Below are 15,275 nucleotides of genomic sequence, written 5' to 3'. Positions count from 1 at the left end.
GGTTGTTTAGCCTGGAGAAGAGGAGGCTGAGGGGAGACCTCATTGCTCTCTACAACTACCTGAAAGGAGGTTGTAGAGAGGAGGGTGCTGGCCTCTTCTCCCAGGTGACAGGGGACAGGACAAGAGGGAATGGCCTCAAGCTCCGCCAGGGGAGGTTCAGGCTGGACATTAGGAAAAAATTCTTCACAGAAAGGGTCATTGGGCACTGGCAGAGGCTGCCCAGGGAGGTGGTTGAGTCACTTTCCCTGGAGGTGTTTAAGGCACAGGTGGATGAGGTGCTGAGGGGCATGGTTTAGTGTTTGATAGGGAATGGTTGGACTCGATGATCCAGTGGGTCTCTTCCAACCTGGTTATTCTATGATTCTATGAAAAGCCCAAGAGAGGCAGGATGCTGGGAACTACCCTGTAGATGCAAGCAAAGAGTGAGAATCATGTCAGGTCTTAAGATTTTCACAGAAAATTATCTACAGACTGCTCTTCTTCTGTTTCGATGATCTTTTTTCTTTACAAGAACTTCATCGTTGAACTACTCCTTGGCTTCTACTACTCTTTGCTTTTCTTGTTTATTTTTTTTTCACAGAAAAGAGAAACTGCTGCAGTCTCTCTCTTTCTTTCTGTTCCAAATGATGTTTTGTGTTTTTCTGCTCTTATTTTAAAATCCTGAGGCTTAGCTTTCCCTGGAGACTCTAGTTTTCCAATTTCCAATAACTCCAAGTTCACCCAACATAAGCTTATTCCTCTCCTGTGCCTCTACTGCTCATGCTTTAGGTGCTGCTGCAAATTTGACAATTTCACTCTGATTGCTTTCCATTTTCCTCTCTGACTACAGTAAATTTTGGGTAGCATCCAGCCAGCTATTCATTCATTTTTTGATCCTTACTCTGCTACAATTCAGAATCTTAATGTTATCTTCTCTCCACCCCATCCATATCACAGAATCACAAGTAATCTGGGTCTATTACCTACACACAAGAACTAGGTACTTTTTCCTCTCCTGTGATCCCTCAGATCCTGGTAAGAATCCATCCTAGTGGACATTTACCTATCTTATATTCATGCTGGTTTTCTGTTTCGATCATCCAGAGAAGCTTTCCTTGGCTTTGCCCCTGTCTATAAGCTGGATCCTAAAGGCACTCAGCCACCCTCTCACAGGGGCTTTCTCCAGAGCAGAAATCTCCTCCTGCAGGAAAGGGCTGCACTGGCAGCCTCGACTGCTGCGGGATGCCTGGAAAGCAAAGCTTCCCTCTGCACATCCTGGCTCTGAAGTCCCTTAGTGTCATTGGAAGATCAACTGATACGGTTTTTTTTTTAATATACTGGCTTTCCATACAAAAGTATTGATTCACTAAACCAGATTCATCTCATCATAGGAACTTGCACTTCCTTAAATTCTTGCCGCTACCGGAATACAAAAGCAGAACAGCAAATAGCTACTGATTAGGATGTTTCTCCTGGCTAAGAAGAAACCTGTTCAAAACTCTTGTTAGAATAGGACATGCTAAGGTTGCAAAACTGGGTATGTGGTGCCTCGGGTGTGTTCTTGAGTCATTGAATTATTCTTAGATAAATAAGAAAAAAAATTCTATCGAACAGGTTCCTCTGTTCCTTTATTCTTTGAGATTTATGTAGCAAAACAGAGGAATCTTTTTTTTTTTTTTGTCCATAAAATTAACCTTATACTGAATTTCTATTTTTGAATTTTATACTTGATTTCTCATGTGTGGAGGTTTGCTTAGTGAGCTGTTGGTTGGCCCTTCTCAAATGTGTTTGCGGATTACTAAATCCTATTGTATGAGAGCACATTCATGTAGCCAGGGGCCATGCAAATACCTAGATAAATGCTCGCGTGGATAAATTACTTCTAATAGCTTTGTCCTTCTGGGCAAACAACAGTTGCTTTCTTGCAAAGGAAATAAAATAAATAAACATAAAATACAAAAATATGAACAATTGGAGTTACTCCTATCAATTAAAAATACTTCTAAAGAAGTAAGACAAGAAAAAAGCATTTAATGTCATTTGCATGTGGTGTTTGGCATTCATTCTTTGCTTAAATGTTGATATGAGATCCCAGCAAGAACAGATAACTGAAAAAGGTAGCTTATTCCACCAGTGCATGCTTGGCTATCTGCAGAGGTGGTGCGCTCCAAAGTGATCTCTTCTTAGTAAAGTGAGATGTTCCCAGCAGGGGGTACTCTTTCCTTAAACCAAAACAATTGGGTTGTTTGGCATTTGGTTTTGTTGGGGTTTTTTTTCTGTTGTTGTTTTGAGCCCTGCTTCCCTCAGAACCCTGAATAAATGAGCAGAAAGATGAGTGATAAGCAGATGTTCCACTTAAGATACTGTATGCACTTGCAGGAATGAGCAAGCAAGAATGAAAATGCTCATGGGGAAAAATGAAAATGGAAACAACAAAAGATGAAGAGTTTAACATAGTCCTGAAAATTGAATATTTTTCCACATCTCCTCCTGCCATGACTACACCATACATCTACCTCATTCTATGTGTTAGTGCAGAAGAGGGAGCATAAACTAAAGAAAAAAAACAGAAAGACATGCTTTGCTGCTGTAATTGGATACCATTTGACTGCTATGATGACTCCATGGACTCTGCCCTTTGCTTTCTTGTAAATGCTTTCTTGCTGTGCAATCTCGCAGTCCTCTGCTGCACAGATCTGTTAACACATCTACAGCCACATAAATACATTTACATAAATGCATTTACTTTCACTTGAACCTGCTGCACATAATAATAATGCCTGCTTTCTATAAGGAATAACGCCCAGGTCACAGCTTGATAAGTTCCTCAAATAAGGCCTTGGGCACTGTGACATGAATTTTTGGCTGAGGCTTTTGAGTACTAAAGACAGACAAATAAATAATAACTATCTTATCATGGTGGTCTGTGCATTGACTTAGCAGTCAGTCCTTCCAGTAAGTCAACAACAAGCATATATGTACAGATGTAAACTTGATCTGATGGTTTTGTGCTGATTGCTAAACAATTAAAGGAAAGTAAGCAACAGAGGCTATGTGGAAAAGGATGAGAGGAAAGGGCTTACCCTTCAGCAAGGGAAGGAATTGTCTTCCCATGCACAAAGGACAGTCATTGCAATAGTCTCAAAATAATAGTAATAATGCAGCTACCTTCAGGCAACAGGATTGTTATTATGACTCCTGAATCCTAGTTACTGGACTGCTGGAGATGGAGTTTGCTTTCTACTTGTGATGTTGTAATATAAAGGCTACAAGATAAAACTATGCTGATTTGTGTCAGTCACTCCATCATGGCATGATAAAGCAGGGAAGTGGAGTTGTAGGAGTGCTAGTTTGTCATGGTAAGATTGTAGCTTTGCCTAGCTTCATCTGCATGGGCTGCTATGGAAGAATGAGTACTTACATGTTTGCAGGGTCATGGCCCATGCTGACAGCAAAGATGCAGAGTTTCTCTTCTAGTTTCATGTAAGACAAAACTTCATGCATGGCATCATTTTGATAGGAACGGTTGGACTCGATGATCCGGTGGGTCTCTTCCAACCTGGTGATTCTATGATTCTATGATCAGTAGTTTTTTTAAGGAGACAGTCATTATGCCAGCAAAAAAAAAAAAAAAAAAAGTTTGCGATATTCCCATGCTTCCTTACAAAATAAACCTTAGTGTCCTCCAATGGCATTTCCATGTTTCATTCTGTATTTTCATTCCAAGACTCTTCCTCCTGCACACAGTGTGACAGGTATGCAAACTTTCTATTGAGTAGTTCAAAATAATTAGATCTCAAATTTGTAAATGAGTTTCAGGGCCAAAAAAGAAAACTGCATTTGGGAGTGCAAGTGGGACAGCACAAGCAGAGAACTGGAACTGGAGCTCACAGCAGCCCCTTCTCTTAAGTAAAGCAACCAGTACTGGTTAGAGTGAGGAACTTCACTTAATACCAAACAGCGATTCCCTAAAAATATCTCTGCTGTAAACTCACTCTGAAGTACATCACAGCATTGCAGGCTTGTTTTGACATCCCCTGAAACTGGAGTGGGAGGGAAGATGCAAAGCAGGCTTCTGTGACCAGTCATTTTGTTTCTAAAATTCACTACTATGTAAATTTTGGTCTACATTGTTCTTGTTTTTCTTCAGCTATCCTTGCATCTACACTTAATGCCAGGAATGATCACCAAAATGGTGACTGTTAAGTATTTCAGAATCTGCTTAGAAAACAAATACTAAAACTGTAATCATGAGTAGCTTTATTGGGAAAGATGATGCTGAGTGTTAGTTGTTCATGACAGCTGGGAGCTCATCTGTTGGTGACATCTAATACAAAACATACCTGGTACTGTCATGTGTCTTCTATTTTTTACATCACGTTTGAACCTAAGGCAAAAAAAGTGAAGGGGGGAGAAAGGAACAATACTTCAGGTGACTTAAATAATTTTGCAGCAGCCCAACTGACATACTCTTCTCACCCCCTAAAACCAATGCCAAAGGATGAAGAGAGAAAGGGTATGCATTCAAACCATGCCAACTTTGGTGGGGATCAGGAAGGCTGCTGCCTCAAAATAACAGGGTCGCACTCCCAAGCACCAGCTTATACAGCTGAGAATACAAGAAAAGAGCTACAGGGCACAAGTGTAGGAGAGGGAAGATTTAAACAAGAAACTTCAGTAATGATCGCTCTAGTTTTCTTTTAGATCTGAGTTTCGCAGATTTTCTGCCTCCTTTTTTAAGCCAAATTTCCTTCATTCTTCTATACAATCCAGCACTAGATGCACAAGTAAAAGTATTTTGTAAGAGGCATGAATAGAAACAAAAGAGTTGATTTATCCATTCCAACAGTGGTTTGTTTATTTGTCTGAAAATTGTCATGTAGTCACTGACCTCAGTTGCTGTTGGACCAAGAGTCAAAGGTAAACTTTTCTTTATTGGTTGTAATCAGAGTATCTGTCAGAGGACATACAGCCTGCAATAAAATTACCACTTCAACAAGTATCTCATCTATGTAGGTTCATTGAGTTATTGTCAAGTCCTTGCTAGTCCTACAAGTTGGAATAAGAAAATCTTTAATCAAGATTTAGATAGCTCCTTTCTGTTAAGAGCGTGGTCTGTTAGAAGTTCTGCTTTCCCATGACTAGGGCTGGGATTACTGTTCCCAGAGCTGGTGTTGCTGCCTGGGGTCCTGTTGTACCAGGTGCTGCCTGGGTGCAGAGGACAAAGCTGAACCTTGCTGCAGGGAGGTGGAATTGCTTCTCCAGGCATGCAGACAGCTGATGGTGATAAGCAGCTAGGGCCCCAGGATCACGAGCAGCCACCACTGCATGAGGGCAATAGCAGTGATATCCAGGTGCCAAACAGCTGCCAGCTTTGTTGATAAAGCAAAAGAGGCTTGAAGGAAAGATTCAAAAGGGGATGAGGAGCACTGTCTAAGCACTGGTAAAGCCATCTTTCCTCAGGGCAGAATGGCAGGGGTAGAAATGCCTGTTCAAAACTTCCACTGGCCAATAAAGCCTGACAGTACTCTCCTGCTAGGGACAGGACATCTCCCTGCCCTGTCTACACCTCACTGTAGCAGAAAAAGCCATCCTGTTCTGTAGGAAAGCTGAACAAGAACTGCAGGTTATATGAGGAAAAGTAAATACAACAGTAGCTATGTGCAGCACGGGTGCTAACTGTGGTCCAGAAACAGCTTTCCAGTGTTTGTGGGGCCCTGGAAGATGGGAAAGGTCAGAAATTCAAACCAGCTCCTTTTTGTAAGTGTGCTAGGATGACTAGCCAAAGAGATGCTAGGCAAATACATCAAATTCCTTGTCGTTTTAACAGGCACCCATTCTAGATCTGGAGGACAGCAGGATCAAGCATATTGGGCCTTATTCTGGATTTTTTTTTTCTCTAGTTCTGGCAGGAGGAGTGGCTCAGGTGCAGGGTTCAGATCAAATGTTAGTTCTCTGAAGTTCCCATGCATAGGAATCCAGGTAATTCTTCCATTTCTTCTACAATAGCACAGGAAAGTTTGGTGTCTTATGGAAGTACAAGCTGGGACAGTCCTGTGCACATCTGTGTGACCCATAAAACACTCCCAGCTCACTTGCTATTTGCTTCCCAAAGCACCATTCTCACAATGCTTTGAGGACAACAGGGAAGACTCATATACATGTGTGAGTTCATGTATATGTAGCATTCAGTGGAGAAAAAGAGTTGCTTCCTTTAATGCATTCATTGGTGTGGCTGTCCACTCCATTTACAAATGGAGTGATTCGGTAATTCTTCTTGTATTTTGATAATTGCTGTGAAACAAGATAATGTGAGAAAACTACAGACTTCTTTCAATATTGAGTTGTGAAATATTTGACTTAATAGATTCATCAAAATACTTAATTTTTAGCATTGCCCATTCAGGAGGAAGGCTAAAATCACAGCTTGGGCTGACACAGAATTTTACAGTCAGGAATCCTATGAATTATATTATCACATAAGAATATTTTAGCACTTTTTAAAAAAAAAAGTAGGTAAAGCAGAAAGGAAACTTTTTAATAGGTTTTCTCTTCTGTAAAGCCCCCTCCCCCCAAAAGAATCTTTGCATGAAGGTTTCCTTTTTGTTTAGGTTTATCATTTAAACTTCTAAAATGCACTCAGTACTATATGAAAGACACCTCAGCAGAGACTTAACATTGATGTTAAAGGGACGTGGAATGCTAAGCTGGCACATGGAAGTGTTGAAAAAGCAGCATGTGTGAAGTCGAAGGCAATAGCTCTGAACTTCACTGTTCTGATACCTTAAACTCTGTCATCACCTCTGTCCTTAGGTTACCTGCTACCTGCTTACGGCATATCCAGTTGCATGCCAAGCTGTGATCTCTTCTGACTGGCAATCTCTTCTGCCCCCACAGCACTCCTGAACAACCAAAACACACCTTCTTCCTTCAGCTTTGACCCTTCTCTCCTTTGGTCACTTAGAAGCACCTGAAATGCAAGTTTGTCCAAGCATTCTGGACTGTGTCAAACTGCAGAGTGTCTTTGAAAGGCAAGTCTCTGAGACTGCAGTTTAGAGTTGTAAACCCATAGTATGAATCTTATCTCTTGCTAGACTGGCCCTGAACTTCACAGCTCCCCAGTTTTATTAAATAATAGTCTCTGGGCTCCTCTTATTAGAGAGCTGCATTGTAAATGATTGCCAACTGAACGATTTCCCTCTCTACTTAGCAGCAGGAAATAAAATTGAACTTGCTTTGCATCTGGTGGGACGCAGGAGTTCCAAGGCTGAGGATGATACAAGATGCATTCTCTGCTAGGCAGTAGAAACAAAACGTGTATTTTTACATTGTTAATAAGTTATGATCTCAAAGAAAGTAAGTTTCCCTCGAAGTATTAACTGTAAGGACAAGGAGAGAGTGTTTTTTTTAATTCCGCAGCAACCGCAGAAGAAAAACACAGCAACCAACTTGTATAGTAAACTACTTACTTCAGGAAAGGATGTGAGCTATAGTCAAAGGTCAGTGAGATGTTATCAGCTCCTCTTTGTGACCACAGGTAGAAGAGTCAGATGACTCCAGTATTATGAAAATCAGCTTGTTATATTAGCACTATTTTCCCTCTAGGGAGCTACAAACAAAGGTCCTTAGGAGACAAGTTTACAACAACATCCTGTAAGTTTACAAGGTGTCCTGGATGCTTGCTGCCCTGCTCAACAGAAAGACACTTTGTTTCATGTCTCTGGCTGTGGAAGAGGAGGCAAAAATCCTAAAAGAATACGCAGAATGTGTTCCTTAAACTTAACCATTAGTGTGCTTATCTTAAATCAAAATATGTTAATGTTACCAACCAACTGCATCAGACTTCACTTAATTTGTGGCCTGCTTTGGTAACACAATAATTAAAATGCGCTATCCTTGTTAGAAGGAAAGGTTTTTTGTACAAAAGACTAATTAGATTACTTATACCCTCGATGTCAAGAGCTTTTGAAATCAAACCTATAACTATGTATAATTCATGAGAGGTTTGTTTGTCTTCCACAGGTAATTACTAATCCAGAAAACAGGCACAAAATGAATTGTGATTTACCTTTGAGAAGCCTGTAACTCTTCAGCTGTGGATTAAAGGAATGAATTGGGGCTTATCTGTTAAAAAAAAAAACAACCAAAACACAAAACCAAAAAAAACCCAAACCAAATAAACCAAAACAACAACAAAAAAGTGAGGTAGAAAGGATCACAGGGGATCTAGAGCATTCTTCCTCTGCATAGCAGAAGAGACTACATTCTTAAATTGTACTAATGAAATGCTTGCTGATGCTCATTCTCTCCCTCTCTCTTCCTTTCATCTTGAACCACTGGTGGTGGAATATCCCATGTGGTGTCCACAGAACCTACTGAAGGGCTTTACTAAAAGGATGGTTACTGCCCCATTGGGCTGTAAGTTGCCAGCTCCTCTGAGGCATTTTGAGATGCATAAACCCCTTTCTGTCTAGGTTTTGCTCCTGATTTTAATTGTATAATTATAAAACTTAACTCTGCTGTTAAGCCTTTTATCAGACCGAACTGCTGTAACTAACAAAAAGACAGAGCCTATGCACTTAGTGATCACAAAGAAGGAAATCAAATGGAGGAGGCTTATTCAATCATGTAACTGTATCAGTTTTCGCCTCCTGGGAATGAAATGAAGGAGCCCTAATGATAGTGATACATCATTTGATGGCCAACAGAAGACTGAAGCAGCTCTGGGCCAGATCTAATGCAGCTACAATGTTTTAAGGCAATTGATTTATGCCAATCTATGTTAGTAAAGGGTTTAATCCTCCATGTTCAGATGATGTAATTTTGGAAAAGGGCTTCTAGATGAGTGTCTCTTCTCTCTCCTCACCACTCACCTTTAAGCAGTAATAAGAAGGGAATGGCAATGTTAACTAGCTTTTTACCACCAAAATTCAAGGTGCATAAGAACTGCCTTTAACTGACCCTGTGATACATAGCTCTGGCACTTGCCGATGCCATACCCTGGCTAAAGAATATGCTTTTATCCTCCTGACTAATGTTGTAACAAATGCTCACTGGGATTGGTATGATACGTAGTGTTGCAGCAGGAAGCTGAGGGTTTAGGGGTCTTGAGTTGGAGACAAAACCAAGACAATGAAATATTAATCTTTTTTACAGATGCAACATACTCTGCAGTTTCCTAAATCTGACTGTCTCTTTGAAAATCCAGGCAGAGCCACGCAGGTGCTTAGTTTGTTTCACAGGAAAACCCACACCGCACATCCTAGGGGGTAACTAATAGAGCCTTCTTAGGACCAGGGAAAGAAAAGGGTAGGACACTGCAGATAGACAAACAGGCTTGTCACTGCAGTGGAGAAAAGATGTGTCAGAGTTATTAGAGATGCAGTTACTGAATGGCTGTATTGCTCTGAACTCTTGAGAAGGGGAAAAAAAAAATTATCCTCTCTCCTGTTGATTTCCTCAGTGTATGTCCTAGTTATGCAGGCTGTGTGCTAGGGGGTCGGGAATTGAGCCAGTGTTTGGTAACTCTAGAAATAAAAGACCTAGCAATTCAACTCATTTGCAAGTACCATATAATGAGCTCGGAGAATTCCTCTTTAGTCTAAGTTTACTCTCATAAGTAGTTCTGTAGTTCGTGTATATTGGGGCAGCATAAATGACAGATGAGTCAAAGGCTTTTTTTAGTCTTTCTTTTGAACTCAAAGAATTGTCTGACTTGGCTGTCTATGCTCTCCTGAAATTAATTAGAGCTTTACTTCCACTGCTTGAAGTCTGAGTAAAAGTTTGTTTCCTACTCATCATGGTGATACTGAAAAGTTTCTTGAACGACATCAGTCAGTTTAACACTTTCTCACCACCAAAAAATTTAAAGGTGAGAACTTTGGTTGCTTCTCCCCAGTTTTCAGATTCTAGGAAGACAACTGAAATCTTGAAGCGGACAGAAAATTCTATACATAACTCCTATTGAGCCTTATTAACCGAAGAGGGGCCATCCAGTAAGCTAAAGGCTACAAAACCAAGCCAGATCATAATTGAAATAAACTTTGAGGCTTTCTGTGTAAGCCTTCTAAGTGTGGAGATTAGACACTGATATACTTTCTTCTCATTTGTCTTATTTTGAAGCTTTTTTTTTTTTTTTTTTTAAATTTTGAGGGATGTTTCAGACAGTTTTGAAAAGCCATGAAGTGACCATGAACTAAACTCACCAGTGTGACCACTTGTGATGAAAAAGAAAGGACAAGAATCCGACTAGAGAATAAGGTGACTCCCTGGGACTCAGAAAAGCTGCTCTGGTAACAGACTAGTGTGGTATCACTGCCTCACTTCTCCAGTGCTTCACTTACCCTTGCTCCAGAGAGAAGATATTTCCTTATCCAGCAGGAAATGATCTGAGATATCTGACAAATAAATGGCTTTATGAATGCTGACGTTACCCTTTGTCATGTAACTGTGACCACAGTTCTCTGGAGCGGTAACTACATTTTCTGGCTTTACCTTGAAAACAGGGCTATGAGTGCCAGACTTGAAATCTTAGTAAAGAGCAAAGGTGTGACTCTGTGTGTCTGTATTTACAGAGAAGTTCTGGCACTTTAACTGAATCACACCTTGATATTGCTGCAAAATGAGGTGATACATGTTCTGGACATCAGACATCCCCAGAAGTTATGCTGTTTGCCTTCTGGAAAATGGTGGAGTTACAGCTCTTGCTGCAGTATGAAATATTTTCTTCGAGTGCTGCTTTAGGACTTGAGGCAGATTGTATGACTTCCTAACACCAGCCAAAGCAGTCCCTTCCTGAAGTTCCCTCCAACAGGAAAAGTAGAAACTTTGGTATTGGCAATGTCTGCCTGAAAGGTGAGGAGGACGGAGAACCATATCTCAGTGAGATATTTGGCCTAGTAAAATCCAGCCAACTTGTTGCTGTGTTATTTTTTAGGGTTATCTACCCCTGAATAATGGGGGAAGCCACAGAAACAAGTGTCTCTTCATGTCCAATTTCTTTAACAATTAACAAACCAAAGACAAATGCAGGCTATCCAAAGTTGTGTTGCTCATAATGCTAAATACTAGCTGCTTTCTTGTAGTGCTTTTGATAAGGACAGCTAAATAAGGCCAGGGGAAGTGTAAGGCTGTTTTAGTTAACCTTTTACATGAATATGTTTATATAGATACATATGTATTTTTCATTCTAATTTTGATGTGTATAATTGCATATGTATAACTTTTGAGGCTACATTAAGGTTTTAAATTGAACACGCTTTTTTAGATTTGAGCTTGTTCACTGGGTGGATCTTTCCAAAGAGAGCCAACCCTGCTGTTAATTGAAGAGCTCATCAGTCCTGCCTGACAATCTCAGCTTTTCGTAAGTGCAGCAGGAATTAATACTGTCATCTTTCCTTCTCTGACTCTGGTATAAAATAAAATAACTGTTTGAAACATTAATTTTTTTACAATTATAAATTCGGGTCTACAGTCCCAAAATACTGTTGCATACCTGACCAGTTTTGATGATGTACACCTCCTGGGGATCACTTAGAATGACATAGAGGATCCAGGGCTTAAATAGAATAGAGATCTATTCCTGCAGAAATCTTGCTTTGCATGCTTGCTGTCTCTCTTTCCTATCATCCTCTTAGCTCCATTACAGTGAGCAGTATAAAGTATACTTTCTTCCACATGTCTCTTAAAATGTCTCTTGTTATGAAGGCAGAATCAGGAATGCTACTTTATCCGGATTATACTGTGAGCTCTGCTGATGTGTAATGAAGGAAGAGAAATGGGTAAAGGAAGGATTTGAATGCTGCCTACTTATGGTTCAATGGAAACAGTTGTGGGGAAAAAACTTTCCATAGTGGGATCTTGAACTAGAAATAAGACCTTTGCATTAAAAAGTGTTCAAACTACAACATATAATTGAGGGAGCCTTTTTTATGTTTTAAATGTGTGTGGATTTGCATCCTCCCATCTCGAAGCAGACACAAGTGCCAAATCTGGATGTTTCATTGTAGAATAATAGTAGACAACCCTTTATATGTGAACTTGAGATAAAGCCACAAGGAGAGGGATGGGGAGGTGGAGAATGTAGCAAGTCTTTTGAGACCATGTTCTCTTCTAGCAAGAAAATAAGATGAGTCCTGAGCAGAGATATTAAATATCTCATATTAAGAGAAAAAGGGGCAAATTCCAATCAGTCCTCATCTGAATCCCCAAAGCTGCACATGACAAAGAGCTTTACTCCATTTAGATCTCATCAATATCTTTTCACTTATCTCCAGAAAAATGTGATTCTGATCATCATCAGCCTCTATTAAATTCTGGTTTTGTGCTATCATATTTGTCATTTTACAAGCTGATGCTCAGTGCAAAAATAGAAATATTAATGCACACTGATGCTTGTATTGGATCTGGCATACGAAGGAGCAGTTCAAGAAAAATGCAACTGGCAGTCTGCCATTTCGAGATGAGAAAATAATTCAAATGTGATAAGAAAGTTATAAATACCCTGTATATGAGAGCAGTCAAATTCTTGTCTGCATTAACACCTTGCTATTTCTAGGTTACTGCAAGTCCAGTGTGTGTATTTTGAAAAATCTACATGTTCAGGTGAATGAAGAAGTTTTGGTTTTAACCATGGTGTAATTGCCAGAGACTGATCAGGCTCCTTGGTGGTGGGTAGGGACTGAAACAATTTCAGTTGCTTGGGTTTCAAAATTGTCTGGTTACTTTTAGGCTTTCATGGAACTAACGCAAAACACAGATAATGGGCTGGGCTGGGGCAAGGAGGCAAGAGTTATTAGCAGGGCAGTCCTGAATGTGCATTTATGTCTGCTCTCAGCTATTAGAGCAGTCCCTGCTGCTTGCTGGGGATTTTGTTTCCCTGGGAGAGGAGGCTACCAGAAAAACAAACCCATGGCAACTAGTACAGCTTGCCTGCTAAAAAGACAAAGCATGATTGTGAGAAATGCTACCTTTATAACAAGCACTTACGTTATTCCTGGAACTTGGCACTTTACTGGCTCTTCTCTAAATTCAAACCTCACAACCAGCTACTTACGTATACCTGGACAGTTGGTGAGAAGAATAGTCCTGTAGACTACACACCCCACCCCAGGAAAAAACAAATCTGTCTGTTAGTAATCTGTCTGTATTGCTTGTAACGTAGAGTCTTTCAATAAACTGAAAAAAATGCTACAGTCAACTTGAATTTAACCAGCATACATTGCAAGGAGAAAACCTTAAGAGAATTTAAGATTAGTACTGAGGCTGCAGCAAGTGAAAAATAATGTAATTTGCTCCTTTGAGTGACAATATAGGTGGCTTAACCTTTGCTTTTATAGTCTCTTCTCCCAGTATCAAATCCAATCTATCTACCAAATTAAGTATTCACAAATGCACTATCTCCTGTTTAAGCTACACTAGTGCTTACCACAGCCTCCCTAAACTGAGCCCCTCGAGCGGTGCTGTGTCAAGGTGAATGATGCTGGTGCAGCCCAGGTAGTCACATCAGGAGCTGCAGTGGAAAAAGAAATAAAAGATAAGTTTGGCAGGGATGGGCTCCACAACTGAAGACTTGTTCACTTTGAGGGTCACCCACCTAAGCTCACTTCAGTGGAAACAACAATGAGCTTTTTTCAGTCTATGCAAATTCCTGGCAGGTATGCAAATGTGAAGTGTCACTCTTTCTGGAGATACAGAGTAGCTCAGATCCCTCTGCAGAGCGCCGCTGTTCCAGTGCAGGGATGACAGAGGCTGCACCAGCTGCCTGGCACTTAGAATGCTCTCCTCTGTTGCCATTCCAACTCCATGGTGGTGGCCGAGAGAAAGTAAAGAAAAGGGAGGGGGGAAAACTAAGCAAGAGCTAAAGCTAGGAAGAAAGACAACAAAAGGGCTGGGAGGTGTGTGTAAAGCTGAGAGAGGACTACAAATGTGGCTGTCGTGACATAAATAGCATTAGAGATCTTGATTTTGGGCAAAGATGCCTTCCTGGTACCATACAACTCCATCCTCTATCACGTGTGTAAATGTTCCAAGAACAACATAAATGTCTCTTGTGGAAGAGATGCCTATTTAGAGTTTTCATCAGAAATGTGTATTTCTTTTAAAATATGATCAAATTGTTTGTTCAAAGTAAGTTGGATCAATATATCCAGGGTGCTATGATTCCTATGTCGTTCATGTAATGAAGCTATCCAGAGACAACCTCACCTATAACTTGTTTCTGTTTCACTGTTGAGCCAATACCCTCCACATTTGGTAACTCATTATGACTAACAGCTTGCTGGAAATACTGAAAATAGCTTGTGGGGTGGGAAAAAGAAGGGAATCAAAGGAGACACTTTTCCAAAGTAGAACTTCTGCAGAACCAAGGAGGTGTTTTCTGAAAGTTTGCTTTGATCATGTTTCTAGGGAAAAATACTGTGTAAAAGAAAACTGTATGGCTTACAAGATACAAAAAAAAAAATTATCTTTAAAGAATTTGGATCCTTTTTGTTCTCTTTATCTGACTAGGTTTTCTCTGAAAAGAAATTAGAAATTAAGATGGATATCTACTGATGTCTTTTTACTTCAATAAAGAAATGTCATTCACTAGATAACACCACTTTTAATGTGATGTATTGCCTTATTGATATTATAACCATTAAACATGCCCTTTGGTGGCTCAGTTGTGTTTACTGTATGAAAAAGTGAAGCTATTGTGGTAAATGAGAGCATTGAGATAGCTTTTATCTGTGAATTTTTGCCTTGAACTTTTTTATGTGTGTAGATTTGATGTGATAGGAGTAGGAGGTAGTGCTTTTTTAGCTGTTGTCAATATATTGTTTCAAGTGCATTTTTCTTTTTCTGTAACTTCCTTTCTGTGGGTCTGGGAATTCTTTGTCTGGTTTTCTAAGGAAATAAGGCTTATGAAATCATGTGATTTGGATGTTGTCATGCATCTGTCTGTCCTGCTGTGGCAGCTTTTTAACTTGCAAGTGAATTCTAACAATTTAGAGAACAGCAGCAGTCTCCCAAGCAATTTATATGCTTATAAATTCAAGAAAATCAAGAGGCATTGCAGAAGGAAGAGAGGCAGGCTTTAAGAGAGAGCCCTACTCAGGACTCGCCATTTACAAGACACCAGAGGAGCTATGCTAGGAGTATCTCAAATCCAGGAAAAACTTCATTTAAAATTCACACTCAGGTTGCTTCCAGTGAACTCAGCTCACAGATAAAACCCACAGTAAACCAGGCTCTGTTAGCTCCTATGTTCATAAGTCTATTTGTTTTGTGTGTGACCTTGGTCAAGGGGAAGCCAG

This window comes from Phaenicophaeus curvirostris, chromosome 9, assembly GCF_032191515.1.
Source record: "Phaenicophaeus curvirostris isolate KB17595 chromosome 9, BPBGC_Pcur_1.0, whole genome shotgun sequence".
NCBI lineage: Eukaryota > Metazoa > Chordata > Aves > Cuculiformes > Cuculidae > Phaenicophaeus > Phaenicophaeus curvirostris.
The sequence above is the reverse complement of the archived record's forward strand: the minus strand, read 5'-3'. Positions refer to the sequence as shown.